The sequence below is a fragment of the Uranotaenia lowii genome, chromosome 1, assembly GCF_029784155.1.
Source record: "Uranotaenia lowii strain MFRU-FL chromosome 1, ASM2978415v1, whole genome shotgun sequence".
NCBI classification, from domain to species: domain Eukaryota; kingdom Metazoa; phylum Arthropoda; class Insecta; order Diptera; family Culicidae; genus Uranotaenia; species Uranotaenia lowii.
Genome location: NC_073691.1, coordinates 58,084,234 through 58,093,085, shown reverse-complemented (window position 1 = coordinate 58,093,085; position 8,852 = coordinate 58,084,234). Strand labels below are relative to the sequence as shown.

Here is an 8,852-nt window from a genome sequence, read left to right as displayed (position 1 = left end):
GGGCTCGTCCGGGATTTGAACCCGGGACCTCTCGCACCCTAAGCGAAAATCATACCCCTAGACCAACGAGCCCGTTGTGTGTATGGGTTCCTGAGAGCGGTTCTGCTGACTTGGAAGAGCCCGGAAACATGGAGCAAAGCAAACGGAGTTTGGAGTAGGTAGCTAGCTACGCACGCATGTTTTTTTTTCTTCATATCAGCGTGGTGCGCATTCTCCTCTCTTTCTCTTTTCACCAATGTAGGCTGTTTCAATTGAATTGAGTGGAGGAAAGTAAACCACGGAAATCGTTATGTTTTGGTTACAGTTTTTGTTTGAATATGAATCTGTGGTTAGTTGAATGTTTTATTAGCTAAATCAGGTAAGTGACTAAATGTTTACCGATGTCATCTTCAAATTGCAACAAAATGTTGCTGAGGTGAAACTTATTTATTAACAACATTAATCAAACCGGAACACGGAAAGCGCTTAATCGTTCCGACCCGGAAGAGCTTACTTATTTTCGCATGACCGGTCAGGTTTCGGGAATACGACAAGACAATGGCGACAGCAGAATCGCAGCAGACACCGACCGTGTCTACGTGAAGCGTCATTTGAAGGTTATACCTTCTAAAGCCGGGTCCCCAATCCAGCATTATCGGTCGTATCATACTGCTACTTAGATTGTGGTATAAGACGCGCGTTGACCTGCCGGTAAAGCGCCGTTTGACCGGACGACGACCTGACGGATGATGAATATTTAGATGTTAATATGGGACCCGGAATCGTTCCCGTGCGCGTTGTCTTCTGTTTTAGCCGTGGAAGGGCCAAAATAGCACACCTGAAGCCGGCTGGCTTCACCTCAGAAGTGTTTGGTCATTGTCTTTTACCCATACTAGGTATTGGAGTGCGGGCATGGAAAACGTCTAAATATGCGGATCGCTCTCCAAGCTTCGCCGGATGCCACACACCGATTCCCGAGCCGGACGGCTAATGCGGCTCCAAAACATCCCGAATGCAAAGATGACGAAGAGCGGGTCCGACGATATCGTAATTAATGACCGTCGTTGGAGAGCAGATTTAAACGGTAAATTAATATCAATTTCTTAGTCGATTGTCCCCGGTGTGGTCTCTACTGGTTCATCTGGAGTAGCGTTTGTCGGATGATGCAGCACGAAATTAATTTATTTACCCATAGAATCCAATGACTTCTTAGAGCGGTGTCCATGATAAATATGGCATCAAATGTTATGCCTTTTATAATGGCAAGTGCTTTTTAATGAGTGGACTTATTGGATATATTGTCACTTTGTGACACTTTCGAATACGTTGACGACTTTCAACAGTATTCCGGAGACCGACATCCAATGTGATTCTTTCGACTGTCTGGATTTTGTGCATAAAGCTTAAAAATTTCGTGTCATCAACATTATAATGAACACAGTCCTTTCACTTTTTTGCTTAAAGCGTAATTTTTACCTTCAATGTATAGTAAAATGCCACCTCTCAATACCAGATAATTGAATCCCTTTTGCGATGATAAATTTATGAAGCCCTCTGAAAGACGTAGGTATTACATAAAAAATTACTCTAAAATTACGGAACTAGTTCTCGGCCACAAAAATCCATACTTTATAGTTTGATTTTTTCCCATAGATTCCCCCGGGCTGCATTCAAACGGAATTGGAAACCATTCCGTCTATTTCGCTGTGGTTAATCTCAATTAGAGTTCCATTAAAATGGAACAAAACCAGCTGAATGAGCTGCATTTTGCTGAACGCGGAAAATAATTTTTGAGCCGCTCGCTTTTCATCAAACCGATCCGGGACGACTGCAGCAGCCAGCATGTGTTTGGTCATTCGCGATCGAATGACAGCAGCACTTGTGAGGGCGATGATGATGACAGGTAAAGGTGCTTCGTCCATCTAAATGGGGGTGATGTGTAGGTTGCAACGTCATTTAACCCAATGTGGTTGAACATATTTAAATGTAGCATACCATAATCATTAAATCCGCACGCCAAAGCCACTCGACTCGAGCAGAGGGAAGGTGATTTTGAAAGGGCTTCGATAGGCGTCAGAGGTAAACAACGACGGCGGAGTGAGACGGCCTTCAGTGATGGATGTCGTTCGTGATGGCTGTCTTAGGGTTCAAGATTGGCGCTACTAGCTCGCTCATAACTGCACCATACTGCCGACCGAAGAAAGGCCAAATGCTGAAGGGCTTCCATTGCATTGCTCGGTACTTGTGGTGGCCTAAGTGAGTTAATATTTTTATTGACTTTTTGCAACCACGCGATCCGCGTCCTTCTGTCCGTCCGTTTGGCCCGGTGGTGGTGTTTAATAATGTGGTTACATTAACAGTCTGGGTCGGATTAATTGGAATGATAAAAGCCCAACGGCCGCGTGTTAATCTACCGAAGCACGTGTCAGCTGCTTAGAGCTGATTTGGTTTGGAGGTATGAAAACCGATCGTGAAAATAAGAGTGTCTTCAAAGAGATTTCCTGTTAAACGTTAAAAGATTAATTCGTCTGAATGTCCTTGTGCCAAACATGAAATATCTTAGAGTATTTTCCTATCTCAGGTAGGTTTTCAAAAATAATCCTATTCAAAACACAGAGGACTGTTCATGAAACAAAATCCGCAAATCCAATTTTTTCCAGGGCTCAAAATCCCAAACCCCAAATGGGCCAATTTTTGAATTCTCTAAAGGGAATTTTCGACGAATAACTTTTTCGAAGAACGTAACTTCGTATCTTATTAGGCAAAAAAGTTTTTAGCTGTTTAACTGAGATATGTCTTTGGCATTGAAAAATAATAAATTCAATTGTTCGAGCGTTAAATCCGTGGTAAGCTCAGGGATTTAACGCATTGAACTCTACACACTTAACCTTTACTCCTGTTTAATACCGTATTTTTTTACTCCTGGAGGCAAACTAGAGGCAACCTAGGTTCGCTCTAACTGCTGTCATCGTGCTCATTTATTGCTCGAGAGGCAACCTAGGTTCGCTCGAAAAAGGGACGGAGTCGCCCTGAGAAGAAAGTCAGTTTTGCGAGAAGTCCACCAATACTCTCAACGTTGTTGTCAAAACATTAAACAGCTGTTTTTGGCTGAAAACAAACAGTTGAAATAATGAACGGGCAAATGATTATTGCCAAGATTTTGAACCTCTCAGCCAAGGAAAATCGTACTATATGCAGTCCAGTGCAATCCGGACACGAAAAACGGCAATCCGGATGTGAAGAACTGAATGAAGAAATCCAGAAGGGAGAACAAAATGACAGCTGCATGTAAACATTGCGCTCGTTCTCACGCACACCTACGTATGGAATAACTCGAAACCCGAAACTCGTTTTTCTATTCTGACGGTTTCAGAGCCAAATCCGGAATCAAAAAAAAATACGCCATAAGTAAAATGTATTTGAAAGTTCTTACGAGACAAATATTGATGATCTCAAATGTCCCTCTGAGCAGTATACTTTGGCCAATTTTGTACAATATTGGTTCCTCTGATCTTCCTGATGTACCAGAAGGAAAAGATAAAAGATTATCTGCTGATGATACATTGCTTTCTGCCAAAGATCGGAATTTACGGGTGGTACGTAGTACATTTCAAGGAAATTTAAATTCTTTTTTGATTTACTTGAAAATGTGAAACATTTCTCCTAACGCTTCGAAAACTCAACTCATTTTATTTTTTCATAAGCCAAGAGCTTAACTTTTAAAACCCATTGAAAATCATTCCATAACTTTTAATGTGGTTTCATTAGAATGGTCTAATCACGTGAAATATTTAGGACTCACACTTGATCGGAATCTTACCTTTAAAAATCACATTGAAGATATTCAATCTAAATGTAATAAATACACTAAATCTCTCTATTCTTTCATCTACAGAAAATCCAGATTGTACCTGAAAAATAAGATGCTCATATATTGGGTGCCTAATCGGTACAGCGCATGGTACCCTTCTAAATAAACAAATTTCAAATCAAATCATTTACAAACACGTGTTCCGACCAGCGATAATGTATGCAGTTTCGATTTGGTCTAGCTGCTGCGCGACGAGGAAGAAAGCCATTCAGAGCAAGGTTCTGAAAATGATTTTGCAGCTTCCACCTTGGCACAACACCGAAGATCTTCATCGGATTGCGGGTTTTGAATCAATCGAAAAGATGGCCAATAAAATCATCTCCAACTTCAGAGGCAAATCGATGCAGTCTTCCATCGCAGAGATTCGTACTTTTTATAATTAGTTAAATTTTAGAAAAGTTTTTAGATTTATGTTTAAAATATTTTTGACATTACAGGATGTTCTCCTACATCAAAATACTTGATTGCGCTTAACAAATGTAAATCTAATTAATATTTTTTTAGTATCTAGTTAACTATAGGACTCTGAACAGTTCGTCATTGAACTGAACATTAAATTTAATATAATCAAGTAAATAGATGTAATGATGAGTTGGTACAATAGACTGAGTCGGTTTCGGGTCATTTTTGAATGTTCCGCAGAATTTTGGAGTAACGTTTACATGAGTAAATTTGAATTTTCATATTTGTATGGGAAGATTGAATATTTTGTACTGAAACATCAACATTCTGTGGAGCCGAGCGTGCTTGGTTTTCGTGTAAATTTATAAATTCTCTTAAGGAAATTTTCCGCTTAACAACTTTGTCAGAGACCATCGCTTCGTGTCTTATTAGGCAAACACAAAGGTTTTTTACGCGACATCAAATCCACCGTTTACATGTAGGAATTGATATTTTTCTCTCGAATAACGTGTTAATTCTCGAGAGCCGTGAAAAATAACCGTGTATATGAGCTTGAGCTTGAGCTTAGATAAACCGTACATTTCAGTAGTTGCTACTCCGTGATTGACAAGAACCATCAAAATTGCACATAGATCCAAATAAATGGGGCTTGGGATTAGCTTACCATTTTCTGTGTGCACGTTTCGAAGGTTCCTTATCTTATATGGTCAATAACGGCGCCGGCCACGTCCTTACGGTTCATCGGGGAAAGGAAAGGATTGTTAGTTCGACTTCCGTTGCTACTAGAGACCGAATACACCTCTAAATCTCCACGGGCCGTGAAAAATAACCGTGTATATGGGGAAAAAAGTGTAAATAAAAGTCATGAAAGAAAAACTAAGCAAAATCAATCCGCGTCAAAAAAAAAACTACAGTGTACTTTCTATGAATAAATTTGGCTGATAGTATTCGTATAAATTTGACAACACAATTAAGCTTTTCTAAAGAGTTCTTTTATGTCCCGCTTTTTTCGGATGTGTCCCGCTTTTTTGTCCTGAAATGTCCCGCTTTTGTTTGAAAGTATCTGGCAAGCCATAAACTGCAAAACTGCACGCAGAAAAAAGATTTTTTATTTCAAAGGAAAGTGCCGCAAAAACAAAGGATTTTTTCCTTTGATTTTGGGATAAATAAAAATTCCTTTGGTTCAAGGACATTTTCCTTTGTTTCAAAGATTTTTTCATTTGAAAAATCTTTGAATCAAAATCCTAATACTTTGAAACAAAAAACAGTTTCATTTGATGCAAAGTTGTTTTCGTTTGCTACAATATAATTTAGATTTAGATTTAAAAGGATTGGTTCATTGAACCATTTTCCTTTTATTCCAATTGGAAGAAATATTTTCGGTTGTTCATAAGTTCCTATTAGGAATTTTGAATAATAAAATGAAACAATTTACATCTTAAATTCATTTTTATTCACAAACTTAACACAAACACTGGTTCACTATAATGGAATTGACCGGTCCTAAATGTTAGCCTGAGGCCTGAGGGCATTCTTCTTGGGCCGACTTCCGGAAGCAACTCCGGTTGCTAGCTTTATTGGCCATCCAACTGGTGATTGCCGCTGAAGAACGGGCCGAAGATGATCAGACCGCTGGATTTTGGGCGGAATCAGCCGTGGTCCTGTAACAATGCAAAATCTTAAATAATCACTTTTTGTCTAACGGATTAACACGCACTTACCATGGTATGCATTCCTCATCCTGAATCTTCCTAAATAGCTATCGCTTATTCACTAGTTTTGATTTTAAACACGACCGGCCAAAATTTAACCGAAATTCGGTACTTGCTCAATCCAAATTATCTTCTAAGTTTGAAGTTTTAACTTGAAGAAATTATTCCTTTCTGTTGAACACATTTTTCTTTGGTCGAAGGAAAATTTACTTTGTTTCAAAAAACATATGCAATTGAAAAAATGTCTTTTGAATCAAAGAATTTGTTTAAAATCAAAGTCCAAAATTATTCAGTTCAAAAAAATAATTCTTTCTTTCAAAAATTATTCATTTGAAACAGAACGAGAATTCATTGATTCAAAGAAAACAGGAGTTCAAAAAACTGAGTGTTTTGAATCAAAGTCAGTTTTGTTTGGTTTCAAAATCCAAGTTTTCTCTGCGTGTGGTAGTGACCTGGTGCAAAACTTGGCATAAACGAATACGCTAATAGATTATTGGTTGAAACTTGAAATCAGTTTTGCTCTAAACACTGTACAAAACACAAAAAATAGTGTTTTTTCCTGCTTCGATAAGTACTTTTGTACGTGGTTAAAAACACGCTCTTCCTGCATATGTCAGTGCAGTTGTTTGACCATTGTCTGTTTTCGATGCAAGAAAAGATATTTATTGCCATAATTTCTTTCATAACTTTTAAAGGAATTGATGATACACTTTGGTATCTTCAGATGAAAGTTGCATCATAAATTGGGCTATACAATGCAATAAATAGTATTTTTGCAGAATATTCGGTGATGCAGACGGTCCTTTAGGACACCATTTAAAGCTTATTTAGAATTTTTCATGTTGAAGTTTACTACTTTTTTAAATATTTTTTTAAGCTGAATTTCAATGCGTTTTGAATAGCTATTTTATGATTTCCGTTGAAAATGACAGATTTATGCAGCTCTGAAATATTGTTTTATGGTATTCACCAGGGGGGTGACAGCCCTATCCTTTGTCATTGATTTTGACAACCATCAAAATTACGGGCCCACGATTTTGTGGGCCCATAACAAACCTGACAACAACATAAACGTTTCTCCCGATGGATAGAAAAAAAGAAAAAGATTCTTGTTCGCAAGAAGAACCAGATTGTCACCCCCCTGGTATTCACACAAAAAATTACCAAAACTAACTCGAAAAATAAAAAAAATAAAAACCTGAAAACATACAAATGTTTGAAGACGTCAAAATTAACCAAATTTGAAAATTTGGGGAAGATCATAAGACCCCCGGCGCAAACCCACGAGATAATAGAAAATATCCCTTATTAAAAATAAATATTCAGATTCAAAAATGAAAAACAAAATAAAACTCAAAGTCCAATTTTGAAGAAATGGTTTCCGATTTGGAGATCGAATTTGAGATCAGGAACACATGTTCAGCATACAGATTTCATTTCAGATTCAGATTTCAAATTCAAATCTAGATTTCAGCTTCAGAATTTACGTCGAAAGTTATTAAAAAAATTAATAAGGTTCGACGTCCGACATATAACGAAAAGAATTGCTTCAGACAGTAACTGACAATTTGATAGAATGAATAGACTAAAATTTCTGGCCGCAGTGGGGTGTTTTTGTTTTAACCATTCCCTTTTTTAGAAGGTGGATTTCATCTCAGTTCTTAACTTTTTAATTTAACAGTCAGTCCGTAAGTCAACCCACGACATCGAGAATGACATTTGCGGTATCACAGTTACAATCACTTTTTGCGATAGAGTATAGTTCCGCCTTTACAAAAAAAAAATAACTCAACAAAACACACCTCATCGTTTACAACTATTTCAAAGAGCTTCAGAGATAGAAAACAAGAGCCTGAACCTGTCACCATAAGGCAGTTTCCCACCAAGACAACACGTTCCAAATGGTCTCCACTCTCCACCTTCCTGAGGTGACTTAAATCATGAGTATGTTCACGGAACCGTAGTTCCGTTTGTTTCAGTTTTGTCGTGTGCCACCTTTGAGTTCAGAAATAAAACACAAAAAAAATATGCTAAGCCACTCCCAGACGATTGCGGAAAACCTCCAGTTGAATCCAATAAATCCTAGACAATCGTCATCGCTTTATCCAAATCACAATCGTGGTGCCAAAAATCAGCTTTTCAACAACTTCTTTCGGGTCGTTTGAGAAAAAGAAAAAAGTGAATTTTTAATTAAGCCATTATTCTCACATCGAGATCGGCGTGAACGTGAGCCAAAAGACATCGACGACCAGCGGAGTTTGTCGTGAGTCACTTTTTTCTTTTTCAAATCTTAAGCCCAACACTTTTCGTGACCTTCCTGATGCTGTTGTTGGTCCTATAGAAAACGGATTCCTATTCTCGAATTCAAACCACTTTGTCCAAGTGGAGTCCCAAATCTCGTTTTGCATTGCTGCAGAACCAAATCGATTTTTTCTTCTTTATTTCACACAAAAGTAGGTACCAATTCTGTGTCACAAGAATGCACATTGGAGCGTATTCCCTTGGCTAGGGGCCGATCGCAATTCTCGCATTGCCATTCTTCGATTATAAAGAGATCGGCGCACATAAAGTCGTGCTTCAATTGTGGAATAACAGGACAACGAGAAAAAAACCAACTAAACCCTAACGTAACTGGTATAAAGCGGCGGCGCCATTTGTTGAAAAGTCCCTATTCAAGCACGGTGGATCTACTTAGAAGATCTTAATTGCCGGGCGATTGTTAGCCACGTTCTGACGATTAAGTAACAAAAAAACTGAGGAAAAAATGGGACCACAACTTGACAAAACTGGAGCAGTTCCAACCACGGCACACTTCTTTTTATGGAGTCTCACGGCGATCCAGTTTTGCCGAAGTGGATAGTTCCCTAAGGCTTCTTGAGTATCAAGAA

The 8,852-nt window shown here is 38.4% G+C and overlaps 1 non-coding gene across 1 annotated transcript; it reads right to left on the bottom strand.

The window, feature by feature from the left end:
- Trnap-agg (transfer RNA proline (anticodon AGG)) lies at positions 1 to 72 on the bottom strand. Its single transcript has one exon. It is a non-coding gene; the product is annotated as a tRNA-Pro (tRNA).
- Positions 73 to 8,852: the final 8,780 nt, after the last annotated feature.